Source organism: Cherax quadricarinatus, chromosome 37, assembly GCF_038502225.1.
Source record: "Cherax quadricarinatus isolate ZL_2023a chromosome 37, ASM3850222v1, whole genome shotgun sequence".
NCBI lineage: Eukaryota > Metazoa > Arthropoda > Malacostraca > Decapoda > Parastacidae > Cherax > Cherax quadricarinatus.
In genome coordinates, this window is record NC_091328.1 from 5207345 (window position 1) to 5216988 (window position 9644).

A 9644-nucleotide genomic window follows, 5' to 3' on the forward strand; every position below is an offset into this window, starting at 1 on the left:
TTTAATTTTTTTATTTTATCTTTGCCCAACTTTTTTCCCTATTGGCCCCTGTCCTCTATGAGGTCATTTATATGTATTCCTTCCTGCTTATAATTCGACTCCGGGAAAAATCCCCAGTTCACCATTACTGTCTACCAGAAGTTTCCCCTTCCCTTTCGTCTCCCAGGACCCCTCCCTTACCATTCTGTCTCCCCGGGCAGGATTCCCGCTTTCCCTTACTGTCTCCCAGGGAACACCTCCACTTCCCTTTCTGTCCTGACGTGTTGTTGGGGGAGTGTTGTTGGGTAGTGTTGCTGAGCAGTGTTGTTGGGTAGTGTTGCTGAGCAGTGTTGGGTAGTGTTGCTGAGCAGTGTTGTTGGGTAGTGTTGCTGAGCAGTGTTGTTGGGTAGTGTTGCTGAGCAGTGTTGTTGGGTAGTGTTGCTGAGCAGTGTTGTTGGGTAGTGTTGCTGAGCAGTGTTGTTGGGTAGTGTTGCTGAGCAGTGTTGTTGGGTAGTGTTGCTGAGCAGTGTTGCTGAGCAGTGTTGTTGGGTAGTGTTGCTGAGCAGTGTTGTTGGGTAGTGTTGCTGAGCAGTGTTGTTGGGTAGTGTTGCTGAGCAGTGTTGTTGGGTAGTGTTGCTGAGCAGTGTTGTTGGGTAGTGTTGCTGAGCAGTGTTGTTGGGTAGTGTTGCTGAGCAGTGTTGTTGGGTAGTGTTCCTCAGGATGGTTTTCTCTGTCACACACCGTTGTCCTGTCTTGCTGCGACACAGTAAACACCGCGTACAGTGTCATGGCCGCGGCACTAGTGTAAGTTGACCGTCAGATTGAGGGATTGTTTACTCTGGTGATTTGAAAATGGATCAACGATAATAAGCCTCTCTTATTGGTAGGATTCCTCTGACGTCAGAGATGATACTCGCATAATCCTCGTTTATTGGCGGAGTCCTGTGACGTCAGAGTTGATATTCGCATAATCCTCTCTTATTGGCTGGATTCCGCGACGTTGAAAATTTTGTCAAACGTAATTTTTGTGTTGTGCGTCCGTGACAGGATTATTTTGTGCACTGGGATTATACTGAGAGTTTAATCCCTTATCTAGGGATTGAGGTATCCTTGAGTCGTGTAGCCGATAGGTGTTAAACCCCATTAATAAACGAGGTTTATTGTTATTAAGAATTTGTGGTTTATCAAGAATTGTATTGCATTCAGGAAGCATATGTTGAGGGTCTTAGAATATGTTGAGGGTCTTAGAATATGTTGAGGGTCTTAGAATATGTTGAGGGTCTTAGAATATGTTGAGGGTCTTAGAATATGTTGAGGGTCTTAGAATATGTTGAGGGTCTTAGAATATGTTGAGGGTCTTAGAATATGTTGAGGGTCTTAGAATATGTTGAGGGTCTTAGAATATGTTGGAATGTGGTGAGGAAGAACATCCTCTGTTATGTACTGTGCTGTACTTGTTGGTATAAGTCTTGGTAATAAATCCTGACAAGTTGGTCTAGAAAGACACGTAAGCAAACACTAGGACATATTTATTAGAAAACGTTTCGTCCTCATCCCAATATGTCATTCTTCAGGTCACCAGGTGTCACTCACACCTCACTCTCCGCCTATATATATATAACCTCTGTATGTTAGAAGTGATCAGGGTTCCAGGACCGAAATGTCTTCTAATAAATATGTTGCTAGTGTTTCTTACGTGTTTTTCTAAACCAGCTGTACGTGTTGCTTCCTTCTTCAAAGTTCTAACCTGACTTGTCCTTCCCTGTTGCGTCTCTTGGACCCTGTTGACCACCTGTTGCGTCTCTTGGACCCTGTTGACCACCTGTTACGTCTCTTGGACCCTGTTGACCACCTGTTGCGTCTCTTGGACCCTGTTGACCACCTGTTGCGTCTCTTGGACCCTGTTAACCCCTGTTGCGTCTCTTGGACCCTGTTGACCACCTGTTGCGCCTCTTGGACCCTGTTGACCACCTGTTGCGTCTCTTGGACCCTGTTGACCACCTGTTGCGTCTCTTGGACCCTGTTGACCACCTGTTGTGTCTCTTGGACCCTGTTGACCACCTGTTGCGCCTCTTGGACCCTGTTGACCACCTGTTGTGTCTCTTGGACCCTGTTGACCACCTGTTGCGCCTCTTGGACCCTGTTGACCACCTGTTGCGCCTCTTGGACCCTGTTGACCACCTGTTGCGTCTCTTGGACCCTGTTGACCACCTGTCTGCTGACACATTTGAGCTCATCACACACTACTGACGAGTGTAGTGATGCTTCATCACTGGAGGCTGCCCAGGTGGCTAACCCTCTGGGGTTAAAAATCCGAACGAAAAGTAGATGAGGGAAGATACCCTTATGCTGTTCAAGGCAAGTTTGTTAAAAAAATAAGAATTACCTTCCCTAATAATAATTGTGGAACAGTACCCAGTGTGCCTGGTTCCAGTCATTATAATTCCAGTTTCTTGGAACCTGAGTCCCTTCCATGCTTCCTGGATGAAGGTATGTAGTGGTGCTTCAAGAGCGATAATGGCGTGGGTTTGATGGGGAGTTTGGCTTTACCAATAGACTTGTCAGTCAGTGTTCCCGGCTGTAGGCTCATGTGGTAGCGTATTGGGTTCACATCTGCAGCACCCACAGTTCGATTTCTTAAGTGGAAACCCTAGACATGTTGCCTTCTACTAGTCACCCCTTCCCCACCTAGTAGTAAGTAGGTACCTGGGTGCCGCTCTAGCCGACTGCTGAGTCGCATCCTGGAAACTGTACCAGGCATCCTCTACAGTAATTATACCAGGCATCCTCTACAGTAATTATACCAGGCATCCTCTACAGTAATTATACCAGGCATCCTCTACAGTAATTATACCAGGCATCCTCTACAGTAATTATACCAGGCATCCTCTACAGTAATTATACCAGGCATCCTCTACAGTAATTATACCAGGCATCCTCTACAGTAATTATAGCAAGCATCCTCTACAGTAATTATACCAGGCATCCTCTACAGTAATTATACCAGGCATCCTCTACAGTAATTATACCAGGCATCCTCTACAGTAATTATACCAGGCATCCTCTACAGTAATTATACCAGGCATCCTCTACAGTAATTATACCAGGCATCCTCTACAGTAATTATACCAGGCATCCTCTACAGTAATTATAGCAAGCATCCTCTACAGTAATTATAGCAAGCATCCTCTACAGTAATTATACCAGGCATCCTCTACAGTAATTGTACCAGGCATCCTCTACAGTAATTATACCAGGCATCCTCTACAGTAATTATAGCAAGCATCCTCTACAGTAATTATAGCAAGCATCCTCTACAGTAATTATACCAGGCATCCTCTACAGTAATTATAGCAAGCATCCTCTACAGTAATTATACCAGGCATCCTCTACAGTAATTATAGCAAGCATCCTCTACAGTAATTATACCAGGCATCCTCTACAGTAATTATACCAGGCATCCTCTACAGTAATTATAGCAAGCATCCTCTACAGTAATTGTACCAGGCATCCTCTACAGTAATTGTACCAGGCATCCTCTACAGTAATTGTACCAGGCATCCTCTTCAGTAATTGTACCAGGCATCCTCTACAGTAATTGTACCAGGCATCCTCTTCAGTAATTGTACCAGGCATCCTCTACAGTAATTGTACCAGGCATCCTCTACAGTAATTGTACCAGGCATCCTCTACAGTAATTGTACCAGGCATCCTCTACAGTAATTGTACCAGGCATCCTCTTCAGTAATTGTACCAGGCATCCTCTACAGTAATTGTACCAGGCATCCTCTACAGTAATTGTACCAGGCATCCTCTACAGTAATTGTACCAGGCATCCTCTACAGTAATTGTACCAGGCATCCTCTACAGTAATTGTACCAGGCATCCTCTACAGTAATTGTACCAGGCATCCTCTTCAGTAATTGTACCAGGCATCCTCTACAGTAATTGTACCAGGCATCCTCTACAGTAATTGTACCAGGCATCCTCTACAGTAATTGTACCAGGCATCCTCTACAGTAATTGTACCAGGCATCCTCTACAGTAATTGTACCAGGCATCCTCTTCAGTAATTGTACCAGGCATCCTCTTCAGTAATTGTACCAGGCATCCTCTTCAGTAATTGTACCAGGCATCCTCTTCAGTAACCGTACCAGGCACCCCCTTACCCCCCAGGACTCGCCTATTTGTGGCTGCAGGGGTCGATTCACAGCTCCTGGCCCCACCTCTTCTCTGGTCCCTACTAGGTCCACTCTCTCCCTCCTCCATGACCTTTATCATACCTTATCTTGAAGCTATGTATGGATCCTGCCTCCACTACATCACTCTTCAGATTATTCTACTTCCTGCCACCTCTGTGTCTGAAGAAATACTTCCTATCATCCCTGTGACTCATCTGAGTTTTCAACTTCCAGTTGTGACCCCTTGTTGCTGTGTCCCATCTCAGGAACATCCTGTCCCTATCCACCCTGTCAATTCCTCTCAGTATTTTACATGTCGTTATCATGTTTCCCCCTATCCCTCCTGTCCTCCAGTGTCGTCAGGTTGATTTCCTTTAACCTCTCCTCTTAACCTTTAGCTCAGGGACTAGTCCTGTTTCAAACCTTTTGCACTTTCTCTAATTTCTTAATGTGCTTGACCAGGTGTGAGTTCCATGTTGGTGCTGCATACTCTAATATGGGCCTGACGTACACGGTGTACAGAGTCTTGAACGATTCCTTACTGAGATATCGAAACGCTATTCTTAGGTTTGTCAGGCGCCCATATGCTGCAGCAGTTATATAGCTGATGTGCGCCTCAGAAGATGTGCTCGGTATTATACTCACCCCAAGATCCTCCTCATTGAGTGAGGTTTGTAGTTTTTGGCCCCCTAAACCTTACTCTGTCTGCGATCTTCTTTGACCCTCCCCAATCTTCATGACTTGGTGGGGTTAAACTAGTGTGTGTACTCACCTAGTTGAGGTTGCAGGGGTCGAGTCCAAGCTCCTGGCCCCGCCTCTTCACTGGTCGCTACTAGGTCACTCTCCCTGAACCGTGAGCTTTATCATACTTCTGCTTAAAACTATGTATGGATCCTGCCTCCACTACATCGCTTCCCAAACTATTCCACTTCCTGACTACTCTGTGGCTGAAGAAATACTTCCTAACATCCCTGTGATTCATCTGTGTCTTCAGCTTCCAACTGTGTCCCCTTGTTACTGTGTCCAATCTCTGGAACATCCTGTCTTTGTCCACCTTGCCAATTCCTCTCAGTATTTTGTATGTCGTTATCATGTCCCCCCTATCTCTCCTGTCCTCCAGTGTCGTCAGGTTGATTTCCCTTAACCTCTCCTCGTAGGACATACCTCTTAGCTCTGGGACTAGTCTTGTTGCAAACCTTTGCACTTTCTCTAGTTTCTTTACGTGCTTGGCTAGGTGTGGGTTCCAAACTGGTGCCGCATACTCCAATATGGGCCTAACGTACACGGTGTACAGGGTCCTGAACGATTCCTTATTAAGATGTCGGAATGCTGTTCTGAGGTTTGCTAGGCGCCCATATACTGCAGCAGTTATTTGGTTGATGTGCGCTTCAGGAGATGTGCCTGGTGTTATACTCACCCCAAGATCTTTTTCCTTGAGTGATGTTTGTAGTCTCTGACCCCCTAGACTGTACTCCGTCTGCGGTCTTCTTTGCCTTTCCCCAATCTTCATGACTTTGCACTTGGTGGGGTTGAATTCCAGGAGCTAATTGCTGTGTGTGTGCGTGTGTGTCTGTGTGTGTGTGTGTGTGTGTGTGTGTGTGCGTGTGCGTGTATGTGTGTGTGTGTGTGTGTGTGTGTGTGTGATAAGATAAGAGATAAGATAAGATTTCGTTCGGATTTTTAACCCCGGAGGGTTAGCCACCCAGGATAACCCAAGAAAGTCAGTGCGTCATCGAGGACTGTCTAACTTATTTCCATTGGGGTCCTTAATCTTGTCCCCCAGGATGCGACCCACATCAGTCGACTAACACCCAGGTACCTATTTGCTGCTAGGTGAACAGGACAATAGGTGTAAGGAAACGTGTCGAAATGTTCCCACCCGCCGGGAATCGAACCCGGGCCCTCCGTGTGTGAAGCGGGAGCTTTAGCCACCAGGCCAGGTGTGTGTGTGTGTGTGTGTACTCACCTATTTGCACTCACTTATTTGTGGTCGCAGGGGTCGAGACTCAGCTCTTGGCCCCGCCTCTTCACTGATCGCCACTAGGTCCTGTCTTTCCCTGCTCATTGAGCTTTATCATACCTCGTCTTAAAATTATGTTTGGTTCCTGCCTCCACTACTTCACTTGCTAGACTATTCCATTTCCTGACAACTCTATGACTGAACAAATACTTCCTAACATCCCTTTGGCTCATCTGTGTGTGTGTACTCACCTAATTGTGGTTGCAGGGGTCGAGACTCAGCTCCTGGCCCCGCCTCTTCACTGAACACTATTAGGTCCTCTCTCTCCCTGCTCCATGAGCTTTATCATACCTCACCTTAAAGCTATGTATGGTTCCTGCCTCCACTACCTCACTTGCTAAGTTATTCCACTTCCTGACTACTTTATGACTGAAGAAATACTTCCTAACATCCCTTTGACTTATCTGGGTCTTCAACTTCCAATTGTGATCCCTTGTTTCTGTGTCCCATCTCTGGAACATCCTGTCTCTGACCACCTTGTCTATTCCAAGCAGTATTATTTCCCTTAATCTTTCTTCAAAGGACATTCCCCTGAGCTCTGGAAATAACCATGTCGCAAGCCTTTGCACCTTCTCTAACTTCTTGACGTGCTTGATCAAGTGTGGGTTCCAAACTGGTGCTGCATACTCCAGTATGGGCCTGACGTACACAGTGTACAGTGTCTTGAACGATTCCTTACTAAGGTATCGGAACGCTAGTCTCAGGTTTGCCAGGCTCCCATATGCTGCAGCAGTTATCTGGTTGATGTGTGCCTCCGGAGTCGTGTTCGGTGTTAAACTCACCCCAAGATCTTTCTCCTTGAGCGAGGATTGCAGTCGTTGGCCACCTAGCCTATACTCTGTCTGTGGTCTTCTTTGCTCTTCTCCGATCTTCATGACTTTGCATTTGGCGGGGTTAAATTCGAGAAGCCAGTTGCTGGACCACGTGTCCAGCCTGTCCAGGTCTCTTTTAAGTCCTGCCTGGTCCTCATCTGATTTAATTCTCCTCATTAACTTCACATCATCTGCGAACAGGGACACCTCTGAGTCTATCCCTTCCATCATGTCATCACATATACCAAAAATAGCACTGGTCCTAGGACCGACCCCTGAGGTATCACAGGTGCCTACTGCGATACCTCATCACGTACCATGACTCGTTGTTGCCTCCCTGTCAGGTATTCTCTGATCCATCGTGTGTGTGTGTGTGTGTGCGTCTGTGTGTGTTGATGACGTCAATATAATTAATGTTAATGAGGGCTGGGAACTCCGCGATCAACAAAGGGCATGACATTCAGACAGCCTCTCTAACATTGAGCTATTTTCTGTGATGACTGCTGTTCCTTGCTGATGCTGCTGCTGCTCCTTTCTGCTGCTGCTGCTGCTGCTCCTTGCTGCTGCTGCTGCTCCTTGCTGCTCCTTGCTGCTGCTGCTGCTCCTTGCTATTGTTGCTGCTCCTTGCTGCTGCTGCAGCTGCTGCTCCTTGCTGCTGCTGCTGCTGCTGCTCCTTGCTGCTGCTGCTCCTTGTTGCTGCTGCTCCTTGCTGCTGCTGCTCCTTGCTGCTGCTTCTGCTGCTGCTGCTGCTGCTGCTGCTGCTGCTGCCACTGCTGCTGCTGCTACTTCTGCTCCTTGCTGCTGCTGTTGCTACTGCTAATGCTTATCAAGATATGGTCAACTAAGAGGGCAAGAAGGCAGTTTGGATATTTGGTATCAGTATGCGAGTCACATCTGTCTCATAACTGCGAGAATATAATCAACCATACATCTCAATGAAGAAAAGATGACCATAAATTTAATTGTGGTTTGATAGATAACAATTTGTTGAGTTCCAACTCAGATCATTGTTGTTGGCAGCACTTTCAACATGGATAGTAATGGAAAATAGAGCGAAAAAGGGATATTCCTTCTGGAAGGAGCAGCTCCAGAATTTCTATATGGGAGGGAAATGGGAATGGCTATCTGGCTGGAAGGGGAGGGATAGAGGGATGTGACTTGAAGTTGCATTATCATTATAATTTTTGGAATGGGATGTTGGGGTTGCATTATTATAGTTTTTGAAATGGGGGGTGTTAGGGGGTTGCATTATCATTATATTTTTTGGTGGGGAATGTTGGGGTTGCATTATTATAATTTTTGGAGAGGAATTATGGGGGTTGCATTATCATTGTATTTTTTGGTGGGAGTTGTTGGGGTTGCATTATCATTGTAATTTTGCCTTGGGGGGGCTTCATCCCCCCCCCGTCTGCTGAAAATTGGTCGAACCAAAGCGTCATCATAAGCTCTTCTCTCCTCTGTGCGGGTTATTGTGTATTGTTCCAGTCATGGTATTGTGCCTTGTTGTTCTTTTCAAGCCTTTGGGCATGGAACTGGGAGGGAGGCAAGGATAAGCAAGATACAGGGCGAATGGAAAGGGGAGGTAAATTAAGATGTCACTCGAGTGTGGATATGAAGATTAAAGAGACATAATAAAGAGGGTGGGTGACAATTGGGTGACAATGAGAATAATAGGGCATTTTGTAAAAACTATCTGGTTTCTTTTAGCAATAACAAATCTAAACCCATGTGAGGCAGCCCAGTTAGAAGTGTGATTGGCATATAAGAGGGAGGTCACTACAAGTTGACATTGCCTGCACAAGCAATAGCAAATCCATGTATGCACTTAAAAGGAAGTCCAGATGTTTGAAAGAACAGTGAGTTTAAGAGCAAACAAGACCATTATTATTATAATCGTAACTAAGTGCTAAACCCAGCAAGTAAAATCAGGGTAGTTATATGTTATATGGTGATTGAGTATGTTTAGTACTCAGTACATACCTAATTTAAATGATCCTCATTTAAATTGAGATTTGAGGACCATTGCAGGATTTGTCCTTTCAATAAAGCCAATGTGACCTCAGTCACTTCTATAGTCAAGTGAGCAGCAGATACTGTGATGCAAGAAGTGGAAGAGGAAAATACAGGAGAGAAACATTGACAACTGCCAAGATAGATTGTGGCTGAGATGTAATGGAAGTAAGTGGAAGTGAATGTTTCTTTAACTGTCACATTATTATTATAATCAAAACTAATCACTAAACCCACAAGGGTCACACAATGCTGCTCCAACTGTCACAAATGTAAGAGCAAATGAGGATTACTATTAGCAAAAGTTAAGGGGCCAATAGATTGGCAGTGAGTTTTGGTTACTGTTGGAGTTTTGAGTCTTTAGGGCTGTTGTGGCAGTGTCACAGGCACAGCTAGGAAAAGTTTGCAATTGGAGGAACATGAAAGATGAAGAGAATGAAGTGGTATGAATGGCAGATGGCAAAGAGGTAGGAACATCAGAGATGAGCACTTCATAAGACATGAACATTCAGGAGATTGTAGTATGCTTCTACAAGGTGCTGTGGGAGGCAAGTAGCTCTAGAGTATGATAGCTGTGGTAGACTACACTTGGAAATGGAGCTGAATTATTGCCACACTGTATGATAAACTGGGCAGCGACAG